Source organism: Pleurodeles waltl, chromosome 2_2, assembly GCF_031143425.1.
Source record: "Pleurodeles waltl isolate 20211129_DDA chromosome 2_2, aPleWal1.hap1.20221129, whole genome shotgun sequence".
Taxonomy (NCBI): Eukaryota; Metazoa; Chordata; class Amphibia; order Caudata; family Salamandridae; genus Pleurodeles; species Pleurodeles waltl.
This window is the reverse complement of record NC_090439.1, coordinates 913,461,630-913,480,660: the sequence shown is the minus strand read 5'-3', so window position 1 is coordinate 913,480,660 and position 19,031 is coordinate 913,461,630. Positions and strand designations below refer to the sequence as shown.

Below are 19,031 nucleotides of genomic sequence, written 5' to 3'. Positions count from 1 at the left end.
CAGAGTATACTTAGAGCAGTTGCCAGCAGTTCATGGACCATTCTTGTTATATCAGCACCCCCGGCCTCCCACGGTGCACACCAGAATGCACACAGCAGATGCCAGCAGTTCATGGACCACGTCTACCATGTCCCCATCCTCAGCCTTCCACGATGCACACCAGAGTATACTTAGAGCAGATACTGTGGATTCACGAGCTCCACTCATCTCTTTCAAGACTGCAGCTCCCTCTGATTTTGTCACGTGGGCTTCCATCAATGTTCCCTGTCTTCGTTTCTCAAACGAAACAAGTGCCCCCTTGTGGGGCATCCTGGTACGGTATAGGGTTTGTTCTTTTGCCAGTGGGCATTCAACCTCATTTATCCTTTTTCTGTACTCAGAAAACAGATCAGGGGATGAAGTGTTACCACTTTGAGTGTGAGCACAAGTGACACACAAGAGGAATCCCATGAACTCCTTCAGTCTTGCTCTTTAAGTATTTAAGGGTTACCTTATACCCCTTCAGTAAATCACTATATGATATTTTTTCCAAATGCCACATTTAGTAGTTGGGTTTTTACAGCGTTCAATTGATTAGGTTGTTCAACTGGAGGCATATCGCAACAAGCTCACATGGAGCTGCGTGGCTGTCACTCGCACCGATGGTGGCTTCCAATACAGCGCTTCAAACCGCACATCCCAGAACTCACTACAAGCCCCTGTGCTAGATCGACATCTTAGTGAAACACAGAAGTGGCCCACACTTAGCACTACGTAGGTAGAATTTACTATCCAGGGACATCTTAAGATTTTGGGGCCTGGGCCAAACGTTTTTTGGGGACCCGTGGTCGGAACAACTTTTAAATTATGGTCCATTCTCAGCTTTTTCATGCCCTCTCTGGCTAGGTCACTGACACTGCACACGCACACTGGTCCAAATTCTAAACCTGTTCCCATCAAATATTCAGGGATAGTGATCTGTGTTTTCAGTGTTGTTAAATAGCAGCAGCTCAGGAATATTATTGCAAATAATCATTGTGACACACTCCCACTTCTCATATGTGAGGTCCTGGTTTGATCTTAAGTGATCTTTTTTAATGGATGTTGTACGTTTCTGAAAAATACAGCATTTCTCTGCAAAACGTCTGTAATAGACTCCGAAGTATCAACTGTATTAAAAATGAACTAAAGGAAAATATATTTTTAAATAATCTGTTTAAGAATCTTCAGGTCATGAGGGCAGGCCTGTGTGGAACACAGCGGGGTCAATCATGCCTTAAACATCTTTGTTACATCTCTATTACTATCAGTTCTGGAGTGCTGGGTAAGTATTGGGTCATCCCTAAAAATGATCGTTCACATATAGTTTTTTCCTCCCTTCACAACAGATGTTTTGGTGAAATCCACGACTCTGTATGGAAACGAAAGCACTGCTTCCTAGTGACCCGACAGTCTCTGCCAACAAAGGGTGTACTGTGTCTTTAATTAAATGTGGAACTACTTATCGTGCTGGCCAGACAGTGGAGGGCAGTGCTGGTGTTTTTACAACACGGCTTAAGTACTGCATTGTGGGAGCACTCTAGTTCGAGTGCTTTGAATGAGCCCCACTACAAGACCGTAAGCTGCTTTTAATTGCTCTCATGCCTACTGGAGGGTCCTGGGGGCGCTGGCGACGCACACCGAACAATTGACTTGGCCCAAAGGGGCGCAAACGAAATTGGTTCTTGGGTGGACATTTGGCTACCAGCTACGCCAACTCATTATTGACACTGAGCCCAGTGGAGAGCTCCCCATAATGCTCTTAACCCCCTCTCGCTTTCCTGAGGGGAGGGGGGGGGGGATTTACGCGTCTGTGGTGCACTTTTTTTTCCCGGCACGGGATTTGGTTCCGCGCTCAGTAAAGCGGACTGAATTGCCATGTCTGCGACATTGATACCATTTTAGGACCTCGCGCACATGATTCCATGAGGCAGCGCTACCCACTTAGGCATCAAATTCCCCAGTTTTGCAAAATTTCCCCAAAGCTCACCTGCAAGCCATTAAGCAATCACTGTGGGGAACTGGCAGCGAGGGCACGCGCTCGGCCTTTTCTTTGCTTTATTGCATGATCTCAGACGCTGTATAATATCATTTGCGTAATGAAATAACATTCTGGCAGAGATGGGCCTCTGCAGTCAGTGGAAATCAATTGCATCCACTCAGAATGGAAAACACATCTATCACTTAACTTTAACTAATATTTCACTCTGAGCGGTGGGTGGGGCGAGGGTGTTGCAGCGAGTTCTCTGCACTGCATGGCGCGCGCCATGTGTGACATAAGATGCTGCGGAGAGATGTAAATTTGTATTGAGGGTCTCCCCCAACCCCAGAAAATTATTGCATTTAGAAGGTGCCGACTGAATTTGACAACACCTCGTTTGAATAAAAAAGTAAGACTTTTTTTCTTTGAAAAAAATGCAGATTTATTTCGGAACGTGTGTAGCACGTATAGCACCCGAAGCTGTTTTCGTTTGATTCGCTAGTGGAGTAACTTGTCCAGTGCGGAAATCTGTGCTTGAGCTTAGTCACAGATTCCAGTTTCAGCCGGTTATTCAGTCTTTCATCCTTTTAAAGTCGATAAAATACGCACAATTGACTTGTGTAACTATAAACTTTTGTTAGATATGAATATATCCAAGAAATTCCCCGAGGTGAGGGTAGTCCAGAGATGTTCTAAGGCATGGGCAAAGTGGGCAGTTGCCCAGGCCACCACATTCTAAGAGGGGCCCCTCAGGAAAGCTTGGCCTTCTCTCTTTACCCGACCTCTGTCTAGACTAAGTATCTATCCAAACCTCCTTCACACTCTGCCTACATTTATCTATGTCTCTCTCACTCTACCTAGTGTCATCTTAAGGATTTTGGGGGTCACGGGGGTCACAGCAATTTATATTACAAATGTATTTTGTTCTCCTGTTACAGTTTAACTTAATATTGTTTGGCATCATGCAGGCTTTAATTAGCAACAAATGGGTAATAAAAATCACATTTGTTCCATACAGGGGCCCCAAAATATATGTTGGCTGGGGCCCCCAAAATCAATGAGGTAAATTCTACATGTACACGTTATGAAATTACAGTTTATTGTCACATGGCTTGTTGTTAGACACATTGGCCAGAGTCAACAAGGAGGCCATCCCTGGTTGCATGGGGGTTGGTTCTGAGGTTGGAAGAAGAACTGGTTAAGGATGACCATGTAGACAGGTGTGTAACCAGCATTAAAAAAAATTCAATGGAAGTCAGAGACCCGCCAACATCTAAACAATTTTCACAGTGTGAGGGGAGTGGGTAGGTTCTTGGAAGGGGTGGGCCTTTGTGCCAGCATTGCTTATGAAGCACTTCTACCCTCCCCAGTTCCCGCCAAAAATGCTTATCAGTCAGCTGCCGGTACCGGGGGTGTTTCACACTCTGTTATGGACATCGGCTGTGCAGCGGCTCTGCACAGGAGCTGGAAAGCCACTCGGTGCAGTGTTTAACAGGCCACCTTTTGACCCAGCATGCGAAAGCTAAATATCACCGAGTGAAGGGAGCTGATATCATGTGACACAAGGTGGCACTATGTATGTTGGCGGGTGTTATGTCAAAATATAAGTGACTATAGTGGCCTCACCACTTTGCATAAAGTGAGAAAAACACCTACACTGTTTCACACTGCCCGCATCCAGAGGAAGTCCTTGCACTTCCCTTTAAGGGCATTGCAATCTTGCTTAGAAGTGTCAATGGTCTTCCTGCAAAAGAAGGTTTTGCTTGACTTTGGATAGAGTACCCTCTGCACCTAGGTCGACCCTACAGTGCAGGAAACATATCGATACAAAGTTTCCGAACACTGAGTAGGAATTTAGGTAATATTTAAGATTATATTTAGTGATCATGGCCTCAAAATGATACACTGGAATGTGCCAGGGCCCTCTTTTCACTTGTCTGGAACTGCAGATGTTCAATGTCGACTATGCTAGCAGGATTTAGATGCTACTAACAAATCACACGTTGCATAAAATGTGCTCGCACAGTCTGTGGGACCTGAAGATGGGCTGGACTAGAAAAGAAGTCCATAAAACTGTAGGCCATCATGTCTGAAAGTACATTGGACCTCACTATTTGAGTGAGGAAACCACATCCAAAGCCTGGGGTACAGCTTTTAGAAATATTCATGGGAAATATTGCCAGTGGGAGCTAATGTGACACCCCTAGCATTTATTATGTCTTTGTTTTTTATTTGATATATTTGTACAGTGCAGAACTAGCTACAAAGCCAATGGAGCTCTTCACATAAAACTGAATAAATATATACAAGGCAATGATCTAGGTGGGGACAAGGTTAAAGAGAACGAATTATAAATTAATGTGCATTCTGAACACATGGGTTTTTATTTTATTTCTGAAGGATGGCAAATCAGGGTTGAGTCTTAGATTAAGCACAAGGAAGTTCCGCAGTATCAGTACTTGGCAAGAGAAGGAATGGTTCACTGTCTTGCATTTTTCTTTTTTTATTCTTGCTTTTCTTTTTTTATTCTTGTAATTTCCACAAGTGGGTGACATTTACCCTTAGTGACACTTTTAAAGTCAGCTCTTTTTAAAAAAAAAAAAGGAATTGGCGCTGAGTTCTTTTTTTGTGCTACAATTAACACAAGGAGTATCATGGACCAGACACAGCCACAGACTAAAGAAACAATTTCCATTTAGCCTCTCATGGAGAGTACGCTATAGAGATATTGTATCATTTGAGCTTTCAATATTGGGTTCTCCAATGATAGCACATAAGCAAGCTCTTGCCAGGTTCAGACAGAAGTTATCGCACATTAACAACCACTCAGTATCTTACTCCAGTGAACTCTCAATGTTTACTAAGATCTGGAACACTCACCTTAGGTTGCTGGAGGGTCCAAATGTTATAGAAATAAAGCATCATACAAGAGCAGTGTATATACTTGTACAAAAATGATACAATTGCCTGATATTTATCCTAAGATATAAATACGGTGACATTAGCCTTTTGTAGGGAAAGCAATGACACGAGAGATGGATGAGAAATCTGAAGCTTAACAAGCTTTAATCAGTGATGGAATAGGCAGGTATCCAGCTATATTCCAGATATGAACCCAACCCAAGATCCGGGCCAGCCCCAGTGAAATGTGCTGCCTCTGTTCCTAAGCAGTTTGATGACAGCAGGACACTGTTAGTGGCACTCAATAAACTTTTATGTGCTTCACAGTTATGGCAGCAACTTCCAAGTGGTGAGGGAGGCTCCAGATGGGCCCCACGTAAATGTCCCACTCACAAGCCATCAGCAATCCTTTCTTTAGGGTCTGGCTGGGTGCAAACTGGAAGCCAAAACTATCAAGGACACCAAGGCACTTAGCAAACTCATACTTCACAAGTGCTTAAGAGGTGCTCTATGGAAAACAGTGCACCCACTGAGTTATCTATATAAAATACAAATCTGTCACCAGCCTGTTGCACACTGTGCTTTGTAGCAGGCACATTGGCCATCAATGCAATATTTATAAATGAAACCTGCGGTAAGACTGCACACAGATGTTTCCAAAATTAGCATTAAAAACCAGAGGTATCTCATAATATACCATGGATCTTAGGCACATAGGGGCTGATTTAAGAGCCCTTAGCACCTCCTTGCCCTGCATTAGCATTATTTGTAATATGCTAATGTGGTCCAACGAGGCCAAAATCGCCACGCCATGTATTCTGAGTGGCGCCGCTTTGTAACCCTTTGCGCTACATTATGCCTGCGCCAAGCATAGTGTATGCAAAGGGGGCATTCCCCTGTTAGTGGTGCTGAAGAAATGGTGCAAAGAAATCCAAAAGGTTTCCTTGCGTCATTTTTTTCAGCACTTTTAACGCCTCCATATAGCAGGCTTTAAAAGGAGGCACGCAATTGTTTTCAATGGGCCTCAATGGGTTTTGCAGGATTTGCGTCAAAATCTTTGACACTAATCCTGCAAAGCTCCGAACTAGCATCAAAAATGTTGACGTTAGTTTCCCTAACTACCGCAATGGTGTGGCGCACACATGGTGGCATTAGGGGGTTGCAAACGGGCTCAAGAAAAGTGGCAGTGCACTGGGTGCAGCACCACTTTGCCTAAATCAGGGCCACAAAGATTTCTGCAGCAGGCGCCTCAACTCATATGATAGTTTAAAATCCAGCTAGCCACAGAGGTGTGAGTTGTTGTATGTGAGTCCAGCTGGTAACTTTGAAAAGTATCAATGCCTACCAAGCAGTTTGTGCTTCAGGAAATATAAATGCACACATCAAACCCTTTGTAAGTAAACAAGCTAAACCAAAGAAGGCTACTCACAAATTCAGTAAAATATGTTAACTGAATACCACTAACTGGTTAGGGTGGGCACAGAAGTAGTCACTTTTAAAAATGATTAAACGATGTCATGAGAACCATTAAAAATATGAAACAATTAAAACAGTCAAATTGGACTAAAACCAGGTTGTCAAGAAGGTGAAAGAGGAAAATACAATTAAGAACAGAATTAAAGCACATATTCTGTCCCTTGGAAATATCCCCATGTATCAGTGGTGTGGAGCATCCATTAACGAATGGGAGTTGATGAAGGGCAGAAATTCACACTGGAGAGAAATTGCAATGGGCAGTAGCCGCTGCCCATCATTGTCAACAAGGGGGTGGGAGGGGTCTGCATGACATGGGATTGTGGCATGGCTAGTGCCAATCCCATGAACAATTTAGGAAGGCTCAGCTCCTGAATAGGCCTTATGATGCCAGTGGACATAGGGTGAGCACTGCCTAAAAATAAACCCACATTTAGATGCTGTACATTTGGTGAGTGTCCACAGGCGATATTATGATTCTCCATCAGACTTGCAACTGTGTGGCTCTATTAAAATTTCAAAACTACTGGCAAGGTGGGTGGGGTGGCGGGAGGTGGTGGCAGCTGAGTTCACTCTCCCATTGTGGAACACCGAATGGCCCCATATATCTAATAGGCATTTCTGGCTGGTATTCCCCTGGAAATTGCAGAGCTGCAAAGAAAGCACAATGCTGTCTTCGTTGTTACTGCCTTCCCAGGCAAGCAGGGCTTCCATTGCATTCTTTTATCCCTGGACATTGATACCTAGGGACAAATGTCCTGCCTGCACCAGAAAATATCTATGTTCTATAGGGTTCCATAAGACTAGTCTCATTCTGCAAAGTTTGAAATTGAAATATGGTTCAACTTTTTGTTTTTTTCAAAATAGTGGGAGTTGGAATCTAGAAGAGTAAAGAGCAACCGTGTGCCTTGGTAGTTCGGTTTCTATATGCACTGCAGCTCACACAAGGAGGAGGAGAAGGCAAGGAGGTCAGATGAAGGGTAGACAAGGAGTGGAATTAGGTGTGGGGAAATGGGAAAGGCTGTCAGGAAAGCATAGAGAAGGAGTGGGCAGGGGATGGGAGAGGGGAAAAGTATTACAAGGAAGGAATTTAAACATCAAAATCACCTAAGGGCTAGTGTTCCTGTGAGGGCCACTTAGTTGTTCAGCTCCACACATAAGATGATCTAAGCCAGTTAGCGCTCCCATGGGGTTCATTTAAAATGGCAGGTTTGACTTGCCAATATTCAACGAAGTGTGAGGTCTTTAAAACACTTTTTAGTAACTGGAAGTGGTAAGTATCATCCACCTTGCAATTACGAGCCCCGCACAAAAGGGGATTGTGAAGCCCTGCGCAGAGGTCGGTAAATTCCGAACAGCTCAGAATCAGGGCCTAAGTAGTTGTTTTCTAGCAGTTTAACAACCTCTCTCGATATGCAGTCACCACCTGCATTCCGGCAGTGGCACACTGGTTGTAACTTTATGAAGTGCCTCTGTGGGCAGGACTCCTTAGTTCATATTACCTGTGATTATTTTGGTCAGCTGTTATGTCAGATCTCACGTACGTTGAATGACCAATGGCGTTAAATAAGCCTGCAGTGTCGTAACAAGGTGCTCTAAGCACTAATGCAAGACAGGAAAATGGGCCAGAATAACTTCTGGCTGGTTCATGAAAAATATCTGTAAATTACTCCAGGGCCACAGAGCCACTGCAACTATTCATAGGTATGCCCCCTCAAACCTGCAATTGTAGAATGCGTTTCTAGTGCAAATTTGTAATAATTTGTTTTCAAACTGATCAAAAAATCCTCCTAGGAGGCAGTGGTGTAACAAAACTTGAGGTCCCCCTTGTTAAATACATGGAGGGACCATGCTACGCTTTGGACCCAGTCAGGAGCTCTTAGGACAGTGTGCACTGGAGCTTGGGGGCTGCGGGGACTATTGTTACACCACTGCTAGGAGGATAGGCTGTGGTTGTGCTCATGTGTAAATCAATCCGCAGTTGGAGCTGGCCTGCTTCTGTTTGGATCACAAGTAAATCTGATTTGCATATGTCTGGTATCTATTTAGAGTTGCTTAATGGAGAACCAAAAAAGGGCGGGAATGTGGTTCGAGTTGTTACCTGTGACTAAGATTAATTTAAACATTCAACCCATTGTTTATGTATTTTTCTAAGTGAGACACCCTAAGTGTGATGAGTGTGTCCAGACATTAGTCCCATGCTCACTGTGTTATTGAACTCAAGCTGCTGCTCCCTGATCAGGGCAAATAAGGCTGACACATGTCTGGGATTGCTTGTGTTTTTGTCTGGAAGGGGCCTGGCCTGTCAGTTTAGGTTGGACTGTTTCTATTGGAGTAGGCCCAAGGCTAATTTGAATATGCTTTCTCTTTAGAATGAGACAACAGGCAGAAAAACCTATGCACGGAAATGCAGCCCAGTTATTTCAAGTTACAAGCCTCTGAGATTAGTTCACGCATCCCACCGCTCACTTTCCTCAGGTTTTACCAGAGGCGAAAGCTGCACGAGCAGTAAAGTGAATAATCCTTTCCTTTCAAGAGCTTTAAAGCACGGCCAGGCACGCTTTGTGCACGACAGACCTGTGAACCTCAGTGATGACTCAGGCCACACCAAAGCATCCGTCTCAAACAGTGGGATTGTCTGGGTTTGCCTGCCCTGGAGCCCTGTGCTCCACCTGCAGTTGTTCTGAATTTGGGCTGTGGAAAGGAGTTCTTCCAGCAGAGATTACCTGCAGGTGCTGTGATGTCTTTTTACGTACCCTGTAGGTTTATGTAGCCACTGACATAAAATGACTGTAGGCCGACAGCCTTTAACGCCGTTTGGATTTAGAGGAATGCAATAAAATCCAGGTTGCACACCGGTACCTTACTTCTGTCTGACTACATTGGCTGAGCACCTTATTCATATTCAGTGATGATGTAGTTTATTCGTAGCTCATATTTGTTTATGTCACTATCACCGGCTAGTCAGTGAGCGATTGCCTTGTTTCTTTCTGTACATCAACCCGTGCCGGGAAAGAATCATAATGTACATGCGCATAAAATATCCATGGTAAAAAAACATAAACATACCTCTTAGACAGCCATGCGCACAAAGCATTTGCGCCGCTTTTTGCGCCGCTTTTTGATGCAAAAACAGCGCAAACTTACAAAATACAATTGTATTTTGCAAGTTTGCAGTACTTTTGCGTAAAAAATGCGGTGCTAAAAAAGTATAAATATGGGCCAAAATGTCTGTAGAAGATGTGTGCGTGACGTAGGTCAGGATTGGGGAAGTTAGACTGTGTGCAGTGGTAGGATGGCGAGTCTTTCGCTCGGTGTAACTAAAAAGTAGAGCAGGGTCACGATCCCGCACACAAAAACGTTTTTTAGAGAGTGAACAAATGTATAGGAATGTGTTTTGCAGGTGTCTCTGAGTGCCTGCGATATGCTGGAATACACTGGACTCAGGTAGTGAAAAATATGCACCATCGCATGGACGCAACTAAGAACATGTCTGACAAAATATTGATTTTGATGAACAAATACGAAAGTGTATGGAAATTGGTGACGTTTCTTAATCCTACATCTGAATAAAATACTCTATGAATACATTATTCAAGTATGAAAATCGAGATACTTGTAGGCACGAACCTTCCACATGAGGACATACATTTACGTTCTTGATTTGCACAATGTGTAACATTTTTAAGATATTCACAGAACATTTATGTGAATCATCAAAACATTAGGTTATGCTTACTATTTTAACCATGTCCCTCTTGAATTTACAGCCTAATGTCGTTGATGTTACCCAGCCATTATAACGCATAGAGGAGAATGAATCAGCATAGGCAATATTAAAAAAAGTTAGACATGAGGTACCTTCTGTCTCAGTTCAGCATCTTTACTATCACCATTGTTGTGAAAATACATACTGTTCCTTCTGGAGAAATATGATGGAAAACAGTGTCACTGAATTGAAATATACTGTATTAGCGTGTATTGTATTATTGAGTCCACTGTACGAGAATCAAGAGTTATTACACAAACTTTATTACCAGCTAATACAACGGAAAGGAAGAGAGTGACCTGTCTGTGAGACATATTGTTTGCTTACAGTCGGCTTAGAGCCGGCTATTGCTTACAATTGGTTGGCTTCATTGTTACTGTCATTTGCTTACTTCTTATTCGTTTGCAGTGTGGTCTTTCCTTCCTCTCACTGTGTTTGCCCCTTCCCTGGAGCATGAATGCATTACTATGTTCTTCCACTGCTCAGTTTTTCAGGTACTATTTTTTTCTTTTAGTTTAAGCAATCTATAAGAGGGCATGTGTTTCCTGTCTCCCTCATGTGCTTGTCTCCCCCCTGCCGTCTTATGTGTTCCTCTCTCATCTCCTCCCCATGTTGTCTTCTCACCCATGTGCCTTCTCTCCACCAGCCCCATATTTCTGACTTTCGTTTGATCTCACCATCCTCACACTCTGTTTTTCTTCTGCCCTCTGCATGCTGTGCTGCTTGGCTAAAACCATTGATAAAGCCAATAGGTCCAGAGGGGCGATATTGGCTTTGCCAATGCTTGTTTTCTCGAACTGTCCATTTGTTTTCTGTACAACTTTGATAAATAACAGTGCTACAGGTGTTAGGTCTCAGAAGTATCTTTCCTCTATGAGGTGAAATATATGCTAGCTATGGGTAACATTTGTTAAATGTACCTTTTAGAGAGTATATATTGACTGTAAAGGATACATCACCAAGAAACAGCATTTAACTTGAATTCTGGGTTTATTGTACAGTTTCCTATTGTTATCAACAAAATGCACTTTGTTAGTGGAAGTACTTTGTAATGTATATTAGACATTTGTAGTGTGATATCATGGTATACTCCTAGATACCGTTGAGTAACTGAGACAATGGGACCCAAGACTATTTTTGTACTTTCTGTCAAAAACATAGTGACTCATTCTGTTGTCAAATAGTCCATACCTTTTGTCATAATATTCAAAGACTGAATCATGATATGGCCCAATTTGACAAGCTAGAATTTGTCAATGAGTAGAAGCAGGCAGGAGCATCTACATGGTTTTGAAGAGATTGAGTTTTTTACAGCTCATGTAATATCTAGGTAACTTACAGCCTGATTTATACTTTGGCGGGTGGGATACTCTGTCACAAAATGTGACGGATTTCCTGTAAACTGTATTGCAATTTCATTATATCCTATGGCAATTGTAATTTGGTGGACGGGCTATCTGTCACATTAGTGATAGAGTATTCCATCTGCCAAAGTATAAATCAGGGCCTTAGTTAGCTACTGAATCAGCTTTGAACATCACAGGTCAAAAACACGCAGTGGCAACCATTGCTCAGTGCCTATGAGCTTTGTTGTATAAAGCACATGTGCTAACTTGCAGAGTTAAAGAGTTAGTGATGTAAACATCATTATTTCATCAAAAATGGGTGCATTACTTCCATTTGTGATTGTGTGCTGATGGAGGCCAGGATCATGACAACACTCAGACCTTGCTTGTAAAATCTCTCCTAAGTTCTGGGTGCACTATTATATGTTAACATAACACTATTTTGGATTTTAATGGCAAATGTAGAGAGAGTAAACACTTGAGAACCTGTGGCAAAAACAAGCCTGAATACTGAGGATAAGATAATTTAATGTCTAGGGGCCCTGATGACAGAATTTGTTAATGTGCAATGGCAGCCAAACACTTAATAGGCCACAGGAGGGTCCATTCAAGAGGATTAGCAAAGGCAGTTTGTCTTGTTTCAAATTGGCAATGCACGTAAACACATGCATTTACAATTTTTGTTTTCATGTATTGTAGGCATAACTGTTATTTATCACATTAAAGCCAGTCCTATTTGCTTTGTGATTGCTGGATAAAATAGCAAAAGGATTGCTCTCTGTACAGAATGCATAAAGGAGATAAATAACGGAACGTAAAAAACAGTCTGAGGATTGAGTGTATTTTTTTTAGTTTGAGTTTATTGAATAAGAAACAAAAAATAGACAGAACAACAAAATAATGATTTAAGAACTGTAAGATCAATACATTGCAAATACTTGAGTACAATAATAATAATATGGAAAAATACACTGTGTTTATAGTTTTACTCTAAGGAAAGCAAGGGAGAGTGGGAAAATGGGGAAATAATCCATGCATGATAGCTGGTTATCTTAATGAATGATGACATATGATACATTTGGAAACAATGTAATCTATAACATTAACTAATATACATAAATATGTAAATAAAAAGACATTGGATAATAGATTTAAGGAATAGCATTCCACCAAGTTTGAAATACAACAAGTTGGGGATTTTTCCAATTGGATGTGATGACATGGAAGGCAACAGCTAGCATTAAATCAACAAGTTTTTGGCTTTGAGTATGCTCAATCCAGGCCGGGCAAGACAGACTAAGAAAATATTAGAGATTGAGTAAGGAATGTTAACTTTAAAAAAATCTATTAATTTGGCTCCAAACCTTTCTCCATAACAAATTATTCTCAGGACATTACTAATGCATGTGTTTTAAATAAGCATTTGAGAAGTGGCATGACCAACAAGATGTGTTTGATTCGGGAGAAAAACTTGTAAAATAACAGGAGTGAATAGCAGATGGCCTTAAATGAAAAATAAGGACTGCAGAGTATTAGCAGCCCGGGTGGATTTATGAATTTGTGTCCAAAATCTGTCCCATAAACTAATGGGCCAGCAATCCAGAAAGTCTGCTTCCCAAGCTTGCTCAACTTTTGATTTAGTTCTTTCTGTAGTAGGGCTTAGTGCTTTGTTGATGCATTGGGATTAGTTGCTAGTAACGCAAGTAATGGGTTTGATGATGGGTAAGGGGAAGTTTGATGTTGGGTATTGGATATGAGAGTCAATAGTGACTGATGTAGTAACTCGTATTGTTTCTGAAATGACATGGGGATAGAGAAAATAGTCTTGAGTACTGAGTAGGGTAAAATGTGATCATTGTGGAGGAGTTGGTGTATCCAGTGTATATCTTTGTTCCTCCAAGACTTCCAAAAGATAGAACAAATATTAATTTTGATGTTGTGATTGTGCAAGGGACATTGTTGATGGAAGCTAGAAAGAAAAGTGTGAGTATAAAAGTAGAGGGAGAATAAACTACGATGTGAAGAGATAATAACAGGAGTACATATTTGAGGGATATGGGTGGTAAAAGAAAGTAACTCTTGAAAAGTGAAAGGAGCTACAGTAGATGCTTCTAATAGAAGCCAGAGTGGAGTATGGGAGGAGCGAGGAGGATAAATCCAGAGAGCAGCTTTTTTTTTTAGTGAGAAAGCATATCAATAGTGTTTGAAATCAAAGCAATTGAGGCCTCATTCTGTATTTTTTTTTTTAATTGATTGAAAGAGGTATTCGAGATTTCTTCCCTTTCCATAGACATTTGGTAAGCAACAAATCTATTTTTTATATCTGTTTAGATGCCAACACTTTCTAGAATTCCCACTGATAGCACAATATAAAATATTATTGGGACCTCAGTGTGAGCAGGGTTCTGTAGATCAGATGTGCACAAACCGGGACTCCATTTTGATAGCTTCAGAGATTGAAGAACTGGATAATAAAAAGTTCAATACACTCAGATCCAAGCAGAGTGGCAGCCGGTAGTACACAATTCCAGACATGGAGGATGGCTTCACTGGGCACTGGGCCCGGTAAATAGACAGCTAGATATAGTAGAGGGGCAGCAGAGGGACATAATGACAGACAGAAACGGAGACTAGGTGGTGTGTCCAGTGACTTAGTAGGCAGTTAATTGGCTGAATGGGGGGAACTGGCAATCCTTTTCCACATTCATTATCCATGGACCCAGTTCACAATGATTTCTCTGTGAATGTGTGTGATTTACCACTGGCACATTCATGAATGTACCGAGATAGGACCCAAGGGGCTTTAAGAGGGGTAGGTCCTGTCAAGGCCTGCTTGTCATTAAAGCACAACTTTGAAACAGGTTCCTATTGGTCTCAATATTCATGTTCTTATTTTTACTGGCAAACATGATAGATTTCTCAACAATGCCAGTAAAAACCTGTTACGATATTCCACGTCAGCAATGCAATCCCTGTTTTTTTAAATGGTTTTCTTCACCTTTTATTCTCAAAGAGTATTTTTTTTTTTCATGTGTTTTTATAGTTTTTAAATGCAGCATGACTCTTGTATAGTGCTTACTTTGAACTGGCTCGCCTCCAGGTGCCTGAGTGAGTTCAAGTTGTGAGTGAGTGTTTATAACAGTGCACGGCTGAGAACTATGAAACTGATGCAGAGGGCAGCATAGGTTTCTCACAGTGACTTTCAGTGAGTCATAGAAGTGTACAGACTGTATATACATCCAATCCTTTGCCTCCCTGCACAGCACACCGAGTGGTGGTCACGTGAGCTAATTTATTTGTTGAAAAGTGTGAGATCTGCAGATGGAAGATTTCAGAATGGTCTAATGAGGCATGAAGCTTAAGTGTCTAACAGAGGAGGTGAGACTGCAGAAGACAGTTGTGCAAAGAGGAGAACTGTAGAGTCTGAGAAGCCTGGAAGCCCACTCACTACCCCTTCCACAAACCTTAATAATGTTTAATTCACAATCTTTTATTTAGAGAAGTGAAATTTAATTTATTCCCAACAAAATCTTTGTTGTTATTTATGCAAAGCATCTAACAAGCATTGACAAAGCCGATAGGATTGTGGCATGATGTGTGCTGCACTTTATTTTAGTTTATATTTTTTAAGCTACAATCTCAATTAAATATTTTACGCTAGTTGGATGGGATCCCTCTTAAGCCATGCACCTTATAGACACCTCTGTCATTTTCATCCCACTTAAAGCACCGTGGATACACCTCCACATAAAAAGCTTTGTAAATCGGGCCTTTCGTGTCTTTGTAACTAATGAATAATTTCAAAAAACGAAATTGGAACAAACAGGTTGAATGTATTTTATTCTGTTAAATTAATGACATACTTTATTATTTTGAACTGATTAGTGGAGACCAGCCATCTAAGTTGGAAATATGTGCAACTGTCATGCATTTAGGCCAAGATTCTAAAAGGTGTCACGCAGCGCAGTGCAGCAGCCAATAATGCTGCGCTGCGGGACAAATAGAGAGCAGCAGAGCTCCATGTTCACCTAGATAAGGCACTCTCCTCCCCTCTCCCTAGCGCTGGTGCTGTTTTCAGCTGGCAGGCACCATGCACACACCTTAGCGCAATAGTGTTTTGGTGTGTGCGTGAGTCTACCATAGATTTTGTACGGGAAGGGTACCTTTTTCTGTACAAAATACTATGCCTAGACAAGTGGAATTGCTTTTCTTACTTTGTATGTGTGCTGTACAGTGCAGCAGATGTGTGAAGTCAGAAAAGCAGGGAGAAGTAAAAAAATGTCGCCATTTAACGCCTGCTTTTCAGAAGCATTAATGTTTGGCGTGAAACCTTTTTTTCTGATGTTTCAGAATAGGTTTTGCCACCAAAAAGCATGGGTGGTAGCACGAGTACTCCCATGTACCACCCATGTAACAACACCTTGAAGCAAAGTAATGCAAAGCAGTATTTCGCACCGCTTTGCGTTACTTTGCCACACAAACTAAAGCAAATACCAATTTGCATTGGTTTGTGAATTCCCCAAAAAGTTTAGCGTTACAAAAGTAATGCTAACCTGACGCTAAATCTTTGAGAATCTGAGCCTCAGTGTAAACACAGAAGGCTTTGTGAGTTGTGCAGATTGGGTTCTAAGTCTGAGTTGATACACATGAGGGGTGATTCATGTGTCACACGCCTGATACTTCACATTGACCAAAATATCAGTAAAGCTAACATCAGGATTGAACATTTTGCTTTTATGTATTGATAGAGGTGCAACCGGTAGAGTCAACAAGGGGGGGACGGCCACAATCCAACCAGTTTAATCCTCAAACAGGTTTATAGTGAACAAGCAGCTTTCTCAATGAATAATCAATTTTGCTTCTACTTGTCAGGGTCACCACTGCAGAACAATGCAAACTGTATGGTTCAACAATAGAAGGACTGGTGAAAGCTTGGGTCTCAGCTGAACCCAATGAGAGGGAGACACGTGCCCTTAAATATATATAGACTGAAGGGAAGAAAATAGAGAACTTAAATCTCAAGCGTTTAGTATTTGTTAGTAAGTGTGCTCTACGCTTTGTAAAATTGCTCAAAGGACCGTGACACTAAACTTCGAGGATGATAAACATGGAAACATCTCCTGAGCAAATCTGGAGCATTTCTCTATGGACACGTTGAAATTTGTAGTGAGATACCTATCATCATAAACAGAATACCTCATTGGTGATTAGGAATACACTGCTAGACTAGAGGGCTTATCATGCAACAGGTCATAGTGGGTGAAAGAGAAACTGAGGTGGTTTTAAAGAACACACCGTAGAGTAAGCCATCTTTTGGAAGTGTTTAGCTGATGCAACTTAATTGAGGACAGTTGCAATTGAACAAACATGACACAGTAAGGAGGCTGCCCTGGGATTCGCCGGGACAGGAGCACCAGCAAGGAGTGGTGCAGCATTGTGTGGACATACAGAAGATGCTGGAAAAGGCCAGTGAGAAAGGACAAGGACAGAGTGCAGTGTGGAAGGCTGTGTGTGGTTCAGCACAAATGGATAGGTAGACAGGCATGGGGGAGTGGAACAAAGAATTATTACCAGTGTTAAAAACTGATCAGACCAGCATATCCAGCTCACATTTGTATGCCAAAGTATTGTCTACAGATATATCATCCGACATAAATATTATGTTTTAAATAATGTGTATAAAAGTGTCATCCCATTGGGTGTAGATGGTTTAATTACCATGAATGGGGTGATATTTTTGTAGAGTATATTTAGAACATAAGTATTCTGACAACAATATTTTGGCACACCAAGGGCCAACGAAAAACAACTGATCTGGAATGCTCTTACACTTAACAATTATGACATTGATGCAACAAAAAAGATTTGAAAGCAGTTTAAGACTCACTTGTTTTAGTAGAGGCAATTGTGTCACGTGGTCCTGCCCTCGCTAAAAGGAAGGGAAACGACTTGTAAGCCTGATTAGTCCAGTTCATTCATACTCAATTTTTGCAATTTAAGATATTCGCAAGAAATTATGACGTACTTAAAATGGACATGCTTTTCGTAGATATTCCACAGTGTTGGTTGGCATTATTTTGTATAATTTAGGGAACCATTCTCAAGAATAGATGTAGGTTGATATACATCTATGACAATTAAAATAATTGAATTCTAAAACATCATATCCATAAAAGTAGCAAATGGCATTACGTGTTTGCTAAAATAACATAATTACCCACATATAGCACACAGTACAACGTAAAACCTTCAAGTATGCTGTGTTTACTTTATTACTAAGTTTAGTAGCAGCGTGGAAATATCAGTGTTCTTGGCTAAGGGACATCCATTTGAATACAGTGAACACCCACAAAAATATAATTTTGTAGCATTTCACAAATCTGCCTAAAAAGTTCACATGCAATTTATGGACCTAATGTCAGGGCTGCAAAATAGGGGCCTAAGTGGACGAGGTGTGGACACCTATACACCCCACATGTCATGGGTGATGGTATACCTCTAAACTGTACTTAATTTGTAAATAAAAACGTGCCGGTGCCAAAAGCCCACCTCTTAAACACGTGGCTGCTGCAATTAAATGTGCTAAAACGGAATACTGAGGCGGTGTAATCCTGAAGCCATCTCGGGCCTCTTCCATCCATTTACAGCTACTCCTGCCCCTTAAACTCACTCTTGCAACATTCTGCTTTCTCCCTTTGTGACGCTTTTTCATTTGTCTCTTCCATCATTTTTCCCAAATGTATCTTTTGCTCGCAATAAATGCTTGAGGCAGAAAAATAAGTGCCGGTCCTCAAAAATAAGTGCCGGTGCTCCGCACTGGAAACAACAAGCAAAAATTAAGCACTGCCACTAAAGTTAAAATATTTTCTCAGTGGAAAAAAAAATTAAGACTTATTTGCATTTTCACCTTGGATGCAGCCATAAGCAGCCAAATTTATCTATGAACAAGATAGATGCAAATCTACAACATGTCAGCCAGGTTCTTTGTTAGCAGACACAGCCAGAATAACTAAACAGGGGGATTGAAGAACTTTAACTAAACAGGGGGATTGAAGAACTTGACAGTTTTAACTCCCCTATTCATTATTAGATCTTTTGTGAATAAATATGACTCTCTCCTGCCTTATTACTGGAGTAAGTCATAGAAAAAGCTTTGCGAGTCACCAGTGCCAAATTACTGGGACAATAACGCCCACTTTTTATGACTGTCTGGCTATCCTGCTTTGGTGCTGGGTCAATAGAACATTGGTGCTGGATCAATAATGAACTGCTTTAAGCAAACTATGGATGAACCTTGAATCACAGCAATCTACTGGTCTGAGTGATCACTACAGTACTGGTCTGTGCAATATTCACTACCCTGGGGAGGTGAGCACTAGGTACAGAGCGAGAGTGTCACTTTGAGGAAAGTGTAACTGCAAGCACACACCCCTCCCGGAGGAGCTATGATGTGAGAGTCCAAATACTACTGAGTATCAATTATGGAAACCATAAGCGATAGGTATCATCTTGTGACACCACATTAGTAAAGTGAATTGCACCA

At 41.4% G+C, this 19,031-nt stretch overlaps 1 protein-coding gene across 1 annotated transcript in view; it reads left to right on the top strand.

Annotated features, from left to right (window-relative positions):
* Positions 1-19,031, top strand: part of RSPO2 (R-spondin 2) — a 372,262-nt gene that overhangs the window by 13,307 nt on the left and 339,924 nt on the right. The window lies entirely within an intron of this gene.